General features: G+C 37.7%; 1 protein-coding gene across 5 annotated transcripts in view; it reads right to left on the reverse strand.

Annotated features, from left to right (window-relative positions):
- The window catches only part of WASF1 (WASP family member 1), a 107,094-nt gene that overhangs the window by 45,397 nt on the left and 43,128 nt on the right, over nucleotides 1-18,569 (reverse strand). For 2 of the 5 annotated variants that reach the window (XM_075498535.1, XM_075498529.1), the window contains exon 2: nucleotides 4,328-4,408. The exons of 2 other annotated variants lie outside the window; for them this stretch is intronic. The gene's annotated coding sequence lies outside the window, so the exon portion shown is untranslated. The remainder of the gene's footprint in view (nucleotides 1-4,327; nucleotides 4,409-18,569) is intronic. One more of the 5 variants, XM_075498531.1, reaches the window with a different exon arrangement.

The following is an 18,569-nucleotide window of genomic DNA, read 5'->3' on the forward strand; positions in this document are numbered from 1 at the left end:
CCAGAAGGCCAACCATATGTATCCTGGGCTGCATGAGAAGAAGCGTGGCCAGCAGGTCAAGGGAGGTGATTCTGCCCCTCTACCCTGCTCTGGCGAGACCTCACCTGGAGTATTGCGTCCAGCTCTGGAGCCCTCAGCACAGGAAAGACATGGAGCTGTTGGAGCAGGTCCAGAGGAGGGCCACAAAAATGATCAGAGGCATGGAACACCTCTCCTGTGAGGAAAGGCTGGGAGAGTTGGGGTTATTCAGCCTGCAGAAGAGAAGGCTCCACGGAGACCTTATTGTGGCCTTTCAATATGTAAAGGGAGCTTTACAAGACAGATGGAGAGAGACTTTTATCGGGGTCTGTATAGCAACAGGACAAGGGACAATGGTTTTAAACTGAAAGAGAGTATATTTAGCTTGGACGTAAGGAAGAAATTCTTTACTATGAGAGTGGTGAGACACTGGAGCAGGTTGCCCAGAGAAGCTGGATGCCCCATCATTGGAAGTGTTCAAGGTCAGTTTGGACAGGGCTTTGAGCAACCTGATCTAGTGGAAGATGTCCCTGCCCGTGGCAGGGGGGTTGGACTAGGTGATCTTTAGAGGTCCCTTTGAACCCAAATCATTCTATGTTTCTATGAATTCTTTCAGTTATACCATTATTTGTTGCCATCACCTACCTAAAATGTGCACCTGCATAAATTCAATTTTGCAAGTTAGGTTGTTTTTGGTTTTTTTTCCTGGTTAAGTTTCTAGTTTGGATGTCCTTTGAAGGTTGAAGTCTGAGGTCCAGACTCTCAAACTCTTGGTCCTTTAAGTAGCTATTCTGAAGTTAAATGAGATTCTTTGCAGGACCACATTTAGAAGTTGCAATAGGAAGTTTTTTCTATTAGCCTAATTTATATGACTTCCAAAGAATAAATAATCTTTTACAGAAAATCGAAGAAACTACTCATGCCAATATTTATTAACAAGAAATGTGACGCTATTTGCCCTTCTGTTATAACACTCTGATAGAAGATAAATAAGGCTGCATCCTTTCGCCTATAAAAGAATCAGTATTCATTTAGCAAATTTATATAGCAAGTACGAATTACCTGCATGAAAGTTTTTAAACTTATGTTTTAATAAATTATTTCTAATATTTTGTAATTTCTGCAAGCCATAATTTAAACACCTTGAAATACATCATACGGAAAAACTTATTTTCCAGACAAAATTAGATTTCCTTGTAATTCATAAGCAGCATTTAAAGACCTCACATTTACATATGTATTTTTCCCTAAATTTAAATACTAAAATTAATTCTAGCCAGCATTTACTTTCACTGTCTGTGTCTGAGTTTGAGAAATATTCTTGCCAGGAAAGGAATAAATATTGCAGAGAAAACTAATTTTTTTGTGAACACTGGAACTAATTAAAGCTAGTCCTCTCAAGGCTTTTGTGTCATGGTTGATTGTGAGCTTTAACTAAAGCTGTTTCCATAACTGGGGTATCTGTAAGATGCCTTTCCTCTCTGGTTTCCGGTATCCATTTACATGTAAACTAACACTGTCACCTTTCCATTGCCCATAACATTTGCAAAGACATACATTTTCATAATATGTGCAGGAGTTCAACAATCTTTCAAGTATCTTCTCCCCTATGAAATTTGGCTCAAATCAGACAGCAGTTTAGAAATTGTTGGGATGAAACAGGAATCACAAACAGACAAAGAATGACCGCATTCACCTCCTTTTCTTGACCCCAGGTTTGGAAACTTGATTTTTAAAATAACTTGGTTTTGTGCTACGCTTCAAACAACAATTATTTAAAGTTACTAGCTTAAATAACTGGAGGCACAAACACGAAATAAGAACATTTTGAAATTCACACATTCTTGTACTTTCTGGTTTGGTCTTGGAAATACAAAATCCATGGGAATGAAAACTACAGTCACTAAACCGGAGATGCCACCTCAGTTTCAAGCAGAGACAAACCATTCATAGTTGAAGCTTTGCGAGGGAACTTATTTTCACAGGGTCAGAAGACTGTTTTCAGTTGTGCGTTCCTCTTACATCAGACTTCTCAATAAGGAGACAGTAAAGGTACACCTACAAGGCTTATGGCATCAACATTATTAAATCACTATGACCAAAAAACCTGCACATACATATTTATCAGGGAAAATAAGGTGTTTTCAGTCTGCAGGGAAAACATCCATGGCCCTCAGGACCATTACATGTGACAATCATAGTATCTTCTGTGATAAGGGAAACACTGAGTAAACACAGATCTCTGCTGGCTCCTTTGAGGGAGTCGAGGGACTACAGATGTGAAAAAAGAAAAGAAAAGAAAAGAAAGTAAATCTGTTTATTCTCTACAATACAGCAAAAAGATTAGCCCAGCCAGCCAAGAGGAAGAGCAGACTTAGTAAGGGAGTTAATAAAGTTGGCTCCTTCTCTCTTACAAGTATTTAGCAAAGGGTATATAGTGATTGAATAGGGATGGAGAAGTGAGATTATCTTTAGCTGTCTCTACAGGGAGCTCTGAAAAGATAGCTTGGAATTGTCAGACTTTGAACTAGTACATATAATTATCAAGTAATAAAGATACCTGTTTGCCTCAGAGGTAGATAACGTAAGAACCAAGGCACATTATTATTTCAGTAATTCCTTCTGCATTTAAGATATGTTAACTGTAGATATTCAGAGAAGGATACAGTATTGGAATAAAACTGTATAAAATTCTAATTATCAAATATTGGTGCTGTCATCAAAATGTTGGTTTCAAGTGTAGAAAAAGAGAGGAAATGGGCATGGCTGGGAAGACAGCAACACAGTCACTTTAGCAGTCTCTGAGGACGGCACTGGAAAATCACCATACCTAGCTAAACGTCTGCGTTTCCACAGAATGCACAGAAATCATGGGTGCCTATAAAGAGCAATCCAGTCCATTTACTTTTTTTTTTTTTCTACCAAGGATGTATGGAAATCTAAAAGGCCTCCATGTACTTCAGATTAACTACCGAACTATTTAACTATCAGATTAACTCTTTGAAGTATAGGCACCAAAGGAAGATGGTTCTTGCCTCCTGAACAATAGCCTGCTGTTTGGAGAACTCACTCGAGAAATGGAAAGACTGATTAAAGGACGGAAGTCAGATTAAGAGGAATGAATTCATGCCTCCCTTATTGCAGTAATCAAAAGCATTAAGCCACTGAACACTTTGTGTGAAAGCACTTGAAACTGAGCAAGCAAATAAGACAGCCAAATCTTATCCAGAAATTGGGATATTAGCTGCAAGTGGCAGAACTCAGTTTCCAGATCTTAATCCCAGAAAATAATTATGCATTTAAAAAAAATATATATTGTCATTAGATAAAACAATCTCCAGAATTACTGATTAGAAAATTAGATATGTGTCCTTCCAGTTTAATGTCCTGGTTACTTGAAAGGCATTTTTCCTCTATTGCCTAGCCTTTTCTCCCCTACAAGGTGGAAGACATAGGTTTAAATCACCTAGCTGGAGTGCTGCACCCATATTTCTCAGTGCTCTAATATGGCATAACCAACTGAATGCTCTATCAGTCAGGCACAGTAATGACCACTCTCACATGAGATGAAATCAGTCATAGATCTAATACCCAGCTCACCTTTTCAAGCTTCTCGTGGGAATGATAGAGAATTTAGGAGGCTGTCCAGATATCTAGACAAATTAGGCACCTCTAAGCATGTGTGGGTGACTCAAGTTAAATGTCTCAGCTAGGCAGGGAGGAGCCTAATGTATTTTTATATATAGTGTTAAGCAGTCTTGGAAAAGAAACAGATTTGACTATCTGAGATGTATATATTTTGAGTGGCTAAATTGCAATTTGGGTAGGATACGTCATCCTTAAACCACAAATCTAATCCTATGCAATGCAGAGGACAACACCGTATAATCCTATTCATGAACGAAACTAATCAAGCTCCATCTTAAGTCTATTAAATCCTTGCCCCTAATATTGAATTTAAGCACAATTCACTCCTTAGATGACAGGAGACAATATGCCAATTCCATTCTAGATTTATGTTTAATATTATTTTTTCCCATTCTAAAAGTGTTCTTCATTGCCCATTTTCCATAGAAAATTCTGTCTCTCCAACCGTACTTCTGTCTTTTACTATCCTCCCAGTTTTACATAACTAAAATATATTATAATTACATTTAAGATAATTAAAACCAGGCAACAACATGCCTCTCTGATGGAAGGGCAAGTTGCATAGTCAAGGAAGTTCAGACTACCTTGATTATCACATGGACTTTGGTTCAAGTCAAGAAGTGTTTTTCAGATACTGATGCAGGTTATTTTATTAACTTACAGATGAGAAGACTGTCCAGGAGACTGTACCTAGTACGTTGATGAAACACCAGTCAGGAATCCACATCATCTGGAGACATGCCTGAAAAGGAGTGGATGTGGAATTTAGCATGGGATTTAGTATAGGGGCAGGCTGCTATGTGGCCCAAAATACCTAAAGAGCTCATCAGTGTATGGGAAGAGGATGTAGGGAAATGCTAGGAAAAATCCATTGTACAGATCACAGCTTGGAGAAGGTAAGCATAGGTGGAAACCAAGTCCAGAATAGTTCTGCTATTCTCCAGGAGTTTGCATAAGGGTTAGTAGAGACTTTTTATATTTACTAATATCCTAAAGCAATTTGCAGGGAGCCTTTAACTAATAAAGAGAAAACAACTATTCTTTTTACACCACTAAAGGGATACTTTATGCACAAGAACATAATAGCTCCAATGGCACACAGGGATAATGGCCAGATCACTATAGACTGCAAGGTGTGTTCTGCCAGACAGAGGATATAGAAGCAAGTGTCCTGAAAACCAAGAGGTGTGGACCAATATCTCTATTGAAGAGACAGTATCATCATGTCTTGCACATTATCTTGAACCAGGAAATACAGGCATCCAGACTTCTCTGATCCAAGATCTCTATCTCTTTGGCATGAGAAAATAATTGCAGTAAATTCTTTTCTTGAGATGGGAAGGATTAATTCCACCTCTCTGTGGTTAGAAGAGTAGCTTCTTGTTATTTCAGTCTTTTCTTTAAAAAAAAAAAAAAAAAAAAAAGGTAACTGAAAAGAGACAGAGATGGTAAGGCTAAGCGCTGCTAGGGAATCAGACTAGATGTAGGGGTTACCGAACAGAATGATGCTGAACACTTCCTTTCAAGGTGAAACTGCTTCAGGCCTGATCCCAAAGAGGTGTCAGGAGGAAGAAGTTAGAGCTAAGAGGAAGGATCTCCTAAGCAAAGACACAAGGTGATGTCTGAGGTGCAATGAACACCGAGCACAAAAATTGTCTGCTGCAGTGGAATTGCTGTCTCCTCCACTGAGGGTTGCAAAGTCTTAATATGCCTTTGAAACTTAGGAGGTTGAAGAAAACCTTCAGAAAAATTAATCATAGAACTAGAGGAAAAAATCCAAAAAGGATGCCCAGGTAGCCATTGAATTCTTAAAAAGAGAGTTAAAACAGTGCCCAACTAAATACCCTTCATGAAAAAAAAAAAAAAAAAAAAAAAAGAAGGACATCTTTTAGTGGCACATCTCTAGATGAACAGCCAGAAGGTGAAAGACAACAAGCAGACAAAAGACAGCAATTGGGATCCCAATTCAAGTATTGCTGAGAACTGATTGACTTTGGGTTATATGTGAAGCCAAAGAATTTTAAGAAGGGTTAGCCTGCGCTTACAGCAGTTCTCACTCATGCAAGAACAGACGAACAGTTGCCATTTGAGCTCACTCGCTGGATGGGATCACTCCTATGGTGCTGTAGTCTTATGCCGTAAGATTTCATTCACACTGTGACAACTGCGTAGGCCAAAGCTTTCAAGAGGGTTGAAAACAAATGTTATTTGAGGAGCAGACTAGGGATTTGGGTAGCTACACAAGTTCTTCTAGCGTCCTTGCCTTAGTACCACCACTAGGGAATGAAACATACTCTACGTCTCTGATTTACAGATGTCCGAGACAACCAACCTGCAGCATTCTTCAGAGTATGCCACTGAGGCTTTGAAGTCCCAGCAGAAAAGCAACTCTCTGAACTCTGGGTAACTACTGAACTGGAAAAAGTATGAGCAACCAAGAAAGGGGCTCTAGGTATGGCAAGTATATTATGGCACCAAGGTCTATAAAGCACTGAGATGTAATACTAAGAACCTTAGAACAAGTAACAGGGCTACCAAAACCATCCACCTGTATCCATTGAGCAAGAGTAACCCAAAGTTTTCCCTTCTTTGGCTTGTATATGAGAGTGTCAATTAAAATTTTTGGAAGTAAGGAAATTTCCTGCCATGCCTCTTTGGCTCTCTGCAAGCTAACACATCTTAGAGCAGTTTTTAATGGAATGAGGAAAGCAAAGCCATCATACTTAGTAGAAAATAGCTAAAGTTATTAACAGAAACAGCTTGGTTGAGAACTTGTCCCTGAAATGCACAGTGGTATCACAATCAGAAGCAGTCTTATTTGTCCTTGATGAAAAGTCTGGCAGAAGTGAGAAAACTGAACAGTTAGGTCTAGGATCTAAACCCAAAACAATGGATTTTCTCAGAAGATTACATCAAGAGCTTGTCCTTGAACCCTTCTCTTGCATCTGGCTCACAGCATCTGCAAATGCATTTGCCAAAGATGTGGTACTGAGATGAAAATGTCCGTTCCAATAATGAAATGTAGCAGCCACTCAATGTCCAAACTTTAAAGCTCACGGACTTAGCTGAAGATGACTGCACAGCAGTAAGAATCCAGCTTCTTAAAGGAAAAGGGTGAACCTTGAACAAAACCATACCATGAGTAGAAAGTCCAGAATGAAATAGACTTGGGGGGGGACGGGACGGGACGGGGGGGACGACCAACAAACAAACAATAAAAATTACACCGCAAAAGAGAATGCAATAAATAAAAGCTAAAAAATAAGCGGGAACCCCCAAAAGCTAGAGTTTACTGCCTACAAATTATTCTGGCACTGTAGATAAGCATTTGAAGCTCTGACCTAGCCAGACAGTTGAGAGGAGTGAAGAGGAGCAGAGTAGTCTCTGCATGGTGTGTGCAAGGGCTGACACTACCCTCAAGAGTGCTACTGAAGATCACATCTTCAGTTTTGAGAACCTTGGCATATCCACAGCCCATTTTTGAAAGGGAAAGGTAAATACCTATGCAAATATTACTTCACGTATTATATCAGAGGTGGGTGAATTCCACTGATCAATGCCAGGAGACTAATAAAAACAAAATAAGGAGTTTTATTCCTCTTTAAAACACAACTCCTACCTAAACTGTCTCTTACAGACATTGGGGGATGAAAGTATAAAGGCATCACTGTGACTAGCATCTCCAGGAAAGTTTCACAAACATTCACATAAATTGGAAACATTCATACAAAGCCTAGTGGGAATATTCATACAGCAAATTCAGATAGTCATCTGTCTTTTTGTCAGTAAAAACTAACAGAATGAAATTAATTAAAATAATATTCCTCTGTAGTAAATTGTTGATTTCAATGAGATAGCACAGAATAATTTTATACCACTAAAATTCTTAGCAACTAATTTGAAATAATCTAAAAAGAAGCTAGAGATAAATTTCTATTTTTCCCAATAAATACAGAAATACAAGCTGTAAATAAAATCCTTGCCTTATCCTATGTACCCCAATGACAGATGCAATGCAAAAACAACTGCTTGGCTTTTCTGCAAGATCTTCAATCAAAACCTTTATCAAAAGGCCAGAAAATAACCAAGAAGGAAAGTAAAAACCTTGCTCAAAAAAACTACTATCTTTAGTGCAATCCGAAAGAAAATAATGCTGCTGACAGCAACAAGTAAAAGCTAAAGCAGCCACCAAATACCATTTGTATTACTTCCAGATCAATACTACAAAAGAAAATAGACATGGCTATGCACTTAATAGAGTAGATAAGAAGTTCCTACTAATAGTTGGGAGATACTTTGCAACAGTAAGCAGGAGAGAATACTACATTGGTGACAAAACTGATACAGCTGTTTATTCACTAAACAAACATATATTTTTATATTTATATAGAGAGACAATGAAAGGTCCTAAAGATGAGATCTAAAAGCACAGATTTAAAAAGGAAAACTTAACTTGTTTTGGTATAATATGATTTCTGCACATTTCTCAAAAACCATGCCAACTTTATCTATGTTTTTATAATCCATAACCTCAATTTAGTAGTGCTCCCAAAGGGCTAGACTCTCATGTGGGGAAAAATACTACCAGAATTCACACCTGAACTGATGACTGGAAAGATTCATAAAATTACCTACTCTGACTCACTGCAGTGCACACGTTGTAGAAATGCTCCTAAATTTTTTTGCACCAACACCAGAACTTCTGCTTTGCACTACATGCATGCAAAAAGTGGAACAAACAACAGAACACCTCAAATTATGGAATACATGCACATGCTAATTTTCCAGGAAAAAAAGCCACGTGCAAACAGTTATAAATAAACCTCTTGTGGTTATGTGATATCTATATTTTCTTTTCCAATTCAAGTCCCTGGCTATAACTGAAGACTGGTACCAGCTTAGATAATTAATATTTAACTCACATGGCAACTCCTATGTGCTTGGAGTTAGTCTGTTAGTACTGAGATGATCCTTGGCATGTACATGTTTAGATGAACTAAGGTTTAACTCACAAGGCAACTCCTACATGCTTGGAGTTATTCTATTAGTGTTGAGATGATCCATTCCAATGTACATGAGTCAGGGGGAGGGAGGGGTGCAGTAATCTGAGTATTAAAGCAACAAGAAAGGAGATGTTTCAAAATTTATATCCCGATCATACACTGAACCCACTTTCCTCCAGAGAACTAACCAGACAGAAACTAACTAAAGGAAAACAATAGGAAGAAGAAAACCCTTCTGTTTTGCTATTAAGCTACATCACAAGTCCAAAGCATCTTCTTCCAACACCTAGTTTATATCAGGCACCACTACAGGGAGAATATTTTGCTAATATAAGAGGAAAGGAACAAAATATAACAAAAGGCAACCTTGTACAAGACTTTACGGTTACACCATTAAAGTATCATTCTGTAAATATTTAGACAACCTCATCCATAAATAAAAAGGCTGAAAGTGATTGTCCGGCACTTAGAGTCATACAGTCATTCATAATGAAGGCTGTAAGTTTACCAAGCCATAATTATTCCCCATAAAGAAATTATTCCCTACTATTGCTGTAACTCAAAAATATTACTACTTATTGAAGAAAGAGAAGCATCTTGTCACATAATTAGAGAAAATGACTAAATGATTACACAACACTTAAAGCTGTTAAACTGTTAACTTTGAGACCAAGGATAAGAAAAGGAGGTTCTTGTTCTTCGTAGACCCAGTCAACATAATAGCACAGTAACAATTAAATTGAAACAAAAAAGCTTTTAGGAACAGGCTTTTCTCACTACAAAAGCAGATAACTTCACTTTGATGGTACTTTGCTGAGAATGTTTCATTTAAATCTAAGCTTTCAATCACTGCCATATTTTTTTAGTGATTTCTAATAGCCAATACTGAATGAGCAGAATGTGGAGATAATAAATTTCCACAGTTCTCAGAAGTTTGTATGAGACTGATACATTGTATGTCTTCAAGAGGTCCCAGTTTTCTACCTGCCACTTCCAACTTGCTTAAAGGTCACCTGTTCCTTCTAAACATAACTGTAGATGAGAACACCAATTTTAAAATCCCCTTTCAGCTTCTGGTCAGGATTGCTGAAATAGTACTGAAAATATGATACTGGGCACCCCTGGACATGAGGCAGGTACAAAGAGCACAAAGCCTGCTGAAAACAGCTCCACAGGGTGAGTTCCTTGGCAAGAAAGTGCTCTTTCCCAGAGACTCCATCTCCACTTCAGGAAGCACTGCATCTCCTGCAAGATAAAAGACACTCCACTGCAGAAAGCACAAGGAGTGATGCCAGGACTTCCCAAAGGAGACTCCCCTAGGGACAGCTGGCAGAATTTCCTGCTGCTTTGAGTCACTTTGGAGAGACCCAACTTGACGCTTAGACTCTTTACCCAGCCATGTTCAGCAGAGTGTCTTTCGTGTCTCTGCTTTCCTAACTCCTCCAGGCTTTCTGAGGGGCAGCAAAGGCATCTTCTGCCAAAGCACTCCTCTCTTCAGCCTGCCACCCTGCAGAGGTCACTCGGGAAGATCTGTCTCTGTGTTGAAGCCCAATCCAGGTGCTCAGGAGACTGAAGACTGCAGGAATCCACAATGAGCAAATCCCAAGAGTGCTCCTGCGGGAGTTTTAAAAGACTCCAGGAATCATAAAGCTGAGTACAAGAGCAGGGAAAGTTTCAGGTCACCTGCAGTCCATCCTCCCATTCTAAGGAAGGATCAATTATATGCAAGTTATTGTTAGCAAATGATCAGTTAACCTATCCTTAAAAACATCCACCAATGTCTCAGAAAGCCTGGCAAAATCCCAAAGAAAGTTGTTGCAATGTTTCACAACAGCCACAGGTCACCTGCATACTTGAGATCAAGTATCTTTCATTATACCTGGGAATAAATCTTATTCGTCCCAAATAAAAATACTGGGGAAACACAGGAGAAAAGAAGGAGGGGTGGGGGGAAGAGTTCTCACAGCAAAAATAGCTCATCGAGGGAAACAATCTAACCCCCAGAAAACTGTACCTTCTTTTTCTGCTTATCTCAAAGCTTCAACCACACAAGCTCTGGCAAATTTAGCTTAAGCTATTAGTCGTTCCTGCTAATGTACTGAACTGAGAACAGGTGAAAAGCAGACAAATCTTCTTCCACCCTTGCAAAGGGGTATGAGATAGGTGGGACAGACAGCAGCATCTTAAACCTCTGTAACAAACTCTAACAGAATTCATTTGTCAAGAGTCTCAGTTTTCTATGTCGGGAGCATAAATGCCACTCATTCTAGGACTTGCACTGACTCCAGGTAACTGCCAAAATGATAGCAAATCTACAGTCCTTTATTCCTTTCTTAAATAAGGAAGATAGCTTGTATCAAAATATTATGTTTTTATTCAACAGCTTAAAAATAATCTCAGATATACCTAAGTCCAAGCTAAATATGACAGAATTTGAATAATTCTGCTGTTTAACCCAAATCAAATTCATTTCTCAGTTAGATTGCTGGATGTCTTGTGGAATGGATAAATGGTTGCCCAGTCTTCCACCTCTCAGCTGAAATCCAGGCTAGTCTGGGAGCAACTGGCAATAACTACTAATTATTTTCAGTGATTTACATAGAAAGAGACAATTAACCAAGTGCATAGAAGACAAAACTCCATCACGCCAACAACTTTATCCACAACTGACCATACCACAGGACCTACCTGGGGTAAAAAACTCTGTGAAAACAACAGAATTATGTTTTTAGTCACAGACTACAGACATCGTTCAGAAACTCAGTTATGCTGAATCTCTTCTATGTCAGTGCAACAACCTTAGGGCAACAAGGACAACTACTTAAAAAGAACGTGTTTGCCTTCAGCAACTACTATACCTCTTAAACACCTCTTATATGGAAATACCAACCTTAGCCTGAAAAAGAAAAGCTGCCTGAAAAGAAAGGCAAACAGATGAATAAACTAAGCCTGTCTTTTTATGGTGAGGATTTCTGAACTTTTAATACAACCTCTGTTTTTGAGACCACTTCCTACATGCAAGGTTCCAGTGTTAGTACCAGTTTCTAGTTGTGCACTGCCCTCAATTACCAGCATTCAGAGTACGATCGGATGCTCTCTGATTTATCACTTTAAAAGTGAATGTTTTTAAAGCAGCACTGTAAAGAACTGCATGTTATCATCGTGCCCCATACCAAGATGCATTTTATTCACCTCTGTAAACTGAAACAGGGAGAGAAAGAGACTATTGTCAAGCATAATTATGCACTGGGCAGTATCCTGTGAAGTTGGAACGTGCTTGTTTCTGACTGAACACACTAACACTGTCTGGCACTGCTGTCCTGGCAGCAAGGTCCCCAGTTCTCCTCCTGACATTATAATGAACAACCCTATCACTCAGCAGCTCTCCTGCCATTACTGCAACAGCATCTTAAACTGTGGAGTTCAGACAAGTCTGTAATAATCCTTGAAACACACACAGAGAAGAAATATTCCTAATAATTTCCAAATAAAGAACCTCATGAAGGAGAGTGGAGAGTGAGCGGAAGTGTATTCGACTGCTAGTCCACCTCTAGGTTCTCTCTCCTAGAGAAGGCCCTGATAGTTCTTGTGACTGTAATGGGGCCAATTCAAAGTAATAAGCAATGGTGGTAAGAATATTCAAAATATTTTTCAGGGATTAATTAAAATAATTCAAAGCAGAGAAATCAGTACATCAACAACAACAAAAAAATTTTGCATCTACTAAATTATTTCCAAAATAAACACATGCACTACCTGGGAGGCAAATTTCAATAGTTACAAATATTGTACACACACAAAAATGTAATTCTTAACTTCAACTGGTAATGCTACTGGATTACCCCTTACATTTTACTGTTGAAAAGAGCAAAGAATGGGCAAATTCCACAGTAAAACTAAAAGCAAGTGTTAAAGCTGTATAAATGTTCTGAGAAATTCAAGCTAAAGTTGTTACCAGAAAATATATAAAGTAAACACTATATTCAGTATTTAATACATTTTAAATTATCATCTTTGGCTGGGCGCATACTACATTTGCCACATTTCTGTGTTAAAGAAAGCATTTCACTTTTTTAGTATTAAAATAGACTCTTTCAAGATGCTATATAAATTAAGCATGAAGTGACTGCTTGTTCCTATGCGCTATGGAAGATTTCCTCATGCATTAATGGAACATATATATATAAAATAAGACCATTAGAAAGTCTTGAAACAGTTTGCTACATATTTTAGCAGCTTATTTACTACATTCATAATTCTATTTTTAATTCCTTCTGATGATACAGAAATATGAAGAAAATGGAAGAACTTCATTGTACAGCTGTACTGCTGAATTTCAAACAAAGAATTTGGGGGGCGGAGGGGGGAACAAAGACAGCACTTACTTACGTTATTCACATTATTTAAACTGCAAGCTTCCTGGAGCTTGTTCACTGAAATGAGGATGGTTAATCTTAAGTATTCAGTAAATTCCACAGATCAGCTGAAAAGTCTTCCGAGGCACGGATTAAAGAACTTTCACCAGGCATCCCTAGTTCATGCATGGGGTAACTGCTTCAAAACACCGTGTACTAAATCTGTATAGGTAGAGAACATGCTCTACAAATTCTGCTAGGATAATTCTAAATTGTTCAGGGTGTTAAATTCAGATAAAATTAATCCAAAAAAAGGCCAAATGATTTGTGTGGGTTCTCATAGTAGAACACACAGAACAAAGGGCAAAGAAGTGATCGTGAAAACTGCAAAGGTTTTCTTTTTGTGCTTATTACTATTTTTACTGTAGTATCGTGTTGAGACTCTATTTAGTGCTAGATGCTGAATAAAGACATTACTCCTGCCCTGAAGATCTTATTTAGTTTTAGAGGTCAAATCCCAAATAACTGTGGAATCTTGACCTACTGGTACCAGACTCACCTAACACTAGAGATGAGAAGGAAGAAATGCTGATTATGTGACTTGCTTGTTTTTTGTTTTTTTCCGATTAAGAGAAAATGCCATTTCCTTTTTTTGAACAAAATAAATTATTTTCCCCTTAAAATGAGAGGGATATACATTTAACATAAAAATGTTCTGTCAAGTATATAATTCTAATGTTACTATTCTGGCTGATGTGTTCAGCTATTTGTTCCATTTTATTATTCTGGGCTTTCAACAGAAGAGCTGGAGAAAGTACAAATTTGCATATTTCTACATTACCAGCATTTCTACATTAAAAGCATGTACTATACAGCTTATACTTTTAGTCCACAGCACTTAAGACATTTCATTTTGTTCTCTTCCATGTCAATTTTTCTTTTCCAACTTTCATTTTATATACAATTACATTTTAAATTATGTTTTAAATGCTTAATGTTATCAAATTATTAACACCTACGTATCAATGTTTATGGAATGCATTAATCATTCAGAATACATTATTTATACTTTCAGCATTAGAACAGGAATTGAAAATTCAAAGGACCATTTTAGATCAATTGCTTGTCCTAAATAAAAACATGAATATACGAGGCATATTGGAAACTTTGTGAAAGGAAGACTGGGGACACAATATATAAAGATAACAGGAAACTGTGCTAGGTGTACAATGGAACTATGTATTAAAAAGAGAGCTTAAAATCAAATCTAAGTAACAAACTACCATTTCAGTGACTAGCAGAGAAGCTGCATGCATTGACATTTCAGATAGAAATAAAAAGTTTTGCTGCATATTGCTACCTGCCCAACCATGATAGTGACACCAATCACAACAGAGGCATCACCTGCTAACAGACATCAGAAATGTAGCAAAGGCAAAGCATTCAATTGTATTAGACATTATGTAAATGGAACAAATATCATAAATATGACAGTTTTTAGATCCCACTGATTATTTAGATCAGAGATTATTCCATGGTTAGCATCACAAAACAGGAAATACAACACATGACATGCTTGCACTGAGGAATGCGTAGAGCCGGTCCAAGACCTCAGAGTGAAAGTGCCGATGAAGCCGTGACTATAATGTACTTAAAATCAGTATCACTGCATGAGCAACAAAGACCAAGAAAAATCACCACAGTTGTGCTAATCTTCAGAAGGTGGAAGTATGTAAAAATGAGGATGACTGTTAAAAAAGCCTGAAGGGGCTCCTAAAACAACGGAATCCTCACAGGCAGAAGTAGAGACTGCTGAAGGATATTGTATTGGAAGCGCAGTGCCAGAGTATACAACTTACTAAAGCAAATGCTGGTTAAGGGTAAAGTGTAATCAGCTGACTAAACACTAAGAGTCACTAAGCAGAGGTTCGGTTTAAAATGAAAGTAACTATGAAAGAAGCAACGGTACAAACACACAAATTAACATATTGCCTAGGCTCCATGGTATTCACCCAAGGGTTCTGATGAAATACAGGATGAAGTAGCCAAATGACAACATCTTTGGTACCTAAACACCAGAGCTGACAAATGCAATGCCAAGCTTGAGAAACAAAAAAGTTCTGGGGAATATATTTAAGTAAGCCTGAGATTTGATAATAGGAATTAATAAAGGATAGAATTAGTGGACATGTCACCAAATACAATCCATCTGTGAAGAGCCAATACAGCTTCTGTAAAGGCAAGTCCCACCTTACAAACCTGCTGAAGTCCTCTGCAGGGGTTAGAGCCTCGTGCACAAGGGTGATCCAGCTCACACAGCCTACTCACTTTTTCAAAAAGACTTTAAACAAAATTCCTCACTAAAGGCTTTTAAGGAAACTAAGCTGCCAAGACATAAAAACAAAGGTTGTGGTATGGAAAAATAACTATTAAAATAGAGAAAACAGAAGGAGTTCAGACTCAGCTGTCACCACGGAGGGAAGTCACTTGCATAGGGGTCTGTACTGGGAACTGTCCTGTTTAACACATGCATAAGTAACACGGCAAGGGAGAAGGAGAAAGGAATGGCAGTACATCAGTGAGGTGAGAAAATCTACTGATGGTACATACTTATTCAAGGTAGTAAGGATGAGTGCCTTAAAAAACAGCAAAAACACCTTATCAGTCTGAGTGATCAGGTAATAAAATGGCTGGGGAAATTCAATTTAGATTCATGTAAAACGATACATGTATGGAAAACTAATCCTAGCTTCATATATAAAACAAGAAGCTCTGAGCAGACCAGTAACACTAAGGAGGAGAAGAGCAGGGTTATGCTAGATAATTCGATGAAAGCATCAGCTCAGTGCTTTAGGAAATACTGGGAAAGGAAAAGAGTATAAAACAGAAAAAGGTCATTCTATATAATTCTATAAACTTACGTTTGTTCCATACTTTAAATATTGCATGAAGCTTTTGCCTGTTCATCTCAATAGAGGACACAGTAGAATTGGAAAGGGTTCTGAGAGGGCAAGAACGACCTACCATATGAATTGCTCTCATACAAGGAATGCTCAAATAGATTGGGACTCTTCTGTTTGCAAAAAAAGTGAGTTTGGGAGCTGCTATGACAGAGATCTACAAAACCTTTAGTGGCAACACCTTACAGGTTAAGTATTCAATGGTTTCTTCCAATAAAACAAACAAATGGATACCGCATAAAGGTAGGAGGAGCCAGGTTCAAAGCAAACATGTGGTAGGACTTCAAATAACAAGTACCAGCCCCTGGACTCTGTGCTGGGGACACTGAATGCAAGAAGCTCACATGATCAGGTCAAGGAAAAAACAGACAAGTGCTTGTGAGAGAGATTCACTGTAGGTGTCCAAACAGACCAACCCCCAAAAGTTTACAAGACCTTCAAGCTGAAAATGCTCAGAAGCTGAAAGAATATTAGGAAGTATCATATGGGCTAATCCTATTCTTACTCTTCTCTATGCATCTGCTGGTGCTACTGTTGAAGTGAGAATACTGAGCAAGGTAGTTTGGTGCAGAATTCATTATTTGGTTAGCTATTTGGGCGCAACATTTTCTGCAAACTACTAACAAACAATTCACATTAGAAAGGCTGAGATACGGGGGTACAATCGTATCTAATAACCTTACATAAGCTTAAATATTTAAAAGATAAGCACTGAAATTGCATTCCACTGTTCTTGAACTCATATTCATGCAGAAGTTCATATCTTCAGAAGCCCAAACCCTTGTTGCAACTTAGTTGCTGAAACTAAGAAAGCTAGGTAAGATTACTACTACAGTAAATAGTTTATCTATAATCATTTCTTTGAAATAATCTTTCCTTTGGATTTCACGTATTTGCTTTTTTGCTTCCTTTTTTTAAAAAAATGTACATTTATTCTCATCTTTTATCACGAGAATTATAATTTCTAAATACTTTCTGTATATTACTGTAGCACATTCATTTGTCATGCCATGGCTGTATTTTTCTACTCTTTATTTTTTCATTGGATTGCACCATTAAGTACAATATTACATAAAATTCCTGTTATCTGCTATGAAAGCCCAGTCCATGTGAGACAGGTGCCTTGAAGTTTGTATTTTCCAAGCTAATATCCAGTGATCAACAAAGGAGAAGAGGGGTTTTTTTGGTTTTCTGTTTTGTTTTGTTTTTTTTTAAAGTACTCAAGCCTAAACCATTATACTGGCACTGAAAACCTTGACATACCATTCTGCAGAAGGGAACATTTTAACCAGAACTTGAACCTCTTTCAGGTTATACACAGAAAGTGAGCTTACTGTAGAGTGGACCTCTCAAATGGAAGAATTTTAGAATATGGATGATATTCATCATTCCTTCTGTTACTACACTGCTTCAGAGCCACAGCTGTAGACTAAGGCTCTGTTGTGCTGCCCTGTGTTCGTCAAACAGCAGCATGCAGCCGGACTTAGGTAAGAAAGTCCAACATGGCCAATCATGTCATATGATATTCCTTTAACCAAGTTCCACTTGATATAGACTGCAGGGTGATAAAAGATAAATTTTAATTGAAAGCTATTTCAGAACCACTCAACTCTGTATGGTTAAACACTCCTTCCAATTTCCAAGCTAAATGTATTCATGTCCCACCTTATAGGTATTTGTTCTTTTGCCAGCACCATCATTTATCTTAAGTAACTCTTCCTCCTTCAGTGTTTACCCTCTGATGTACTTACATGGGTGGGGAGGGGGGAAGATCACAGATCCCTTAAACTTTAATTTTTACATCAAATAAGTAACTCCCCTAGTCCTTAGCTGCATGTATTACATCATAATGTATCATCCCCAAATACAAAATTTTACATTAGACCTTTCCAGTGCTTTGTAAAATGGCACTATTTTATTTCTAGCTATTTCAGAAATACTTCATCTAATACAGCCTAGTATCAAATGTGCCTTTTACAGAATTCAGATTCATTTTTGCTTGGCAATTATCATCTGGGTCAGCTAGCGCTTCTCAGGTTCTCACACACACTCTTCTACTGATAAATGCAAAACCTCTTTTTTTACTTTTGTACTTTCTATTACATTTCATGCTAGTCAATTGAGTCTTAAGAATTATTCAATTTTTCTTCTATAATATCATGATCTTTCACTATTTAATGATGCTTTCCCACTGTCTCATCTACAGATTTCATCAATATCTTCCCACTTTCTACGTACTGATTAAGACTGGTATCTCCTTCAAGAGACTTGCAATTTAAATATAAAACGGGAGACAGGAAAATAAGCAACAGAAGAACATAGAGACAAATATTGGCATTAGTATCACCTATGCCTGCTTAGGTAGGTATTTGACAACAAATTATAAGGAGGGTTTTGATTGACTATAATGAAGCATTTTTACAGATATTACATAGTGAATACCATTAACACGAGCATGACAAACAGCACGGTTCGGTATGACTATGCATACAAATTGCATCTGGAAAGTTTTCTTTATACACACACTACCCATTTTGTAATATACTGTGCACTGAAACCCTTTTAAATTTTTTTTTTCATTGCTT

This window comes from Mycteria americana, chromosome 3 (genome assembly GCF_035582795.1).
Source record: "Mycteria americana isolate JAX WOST 10 ecotype Jacksonville Zoo and Gardens chromosome 3, USCA_MyAme_1.0, whole genome shotgun sequence".
NCBI lineage: Eukaryota > Metazoa > Chordata > Aves > Ciconiiformes > Ciconiidae > Mycteria > Mycteria americana.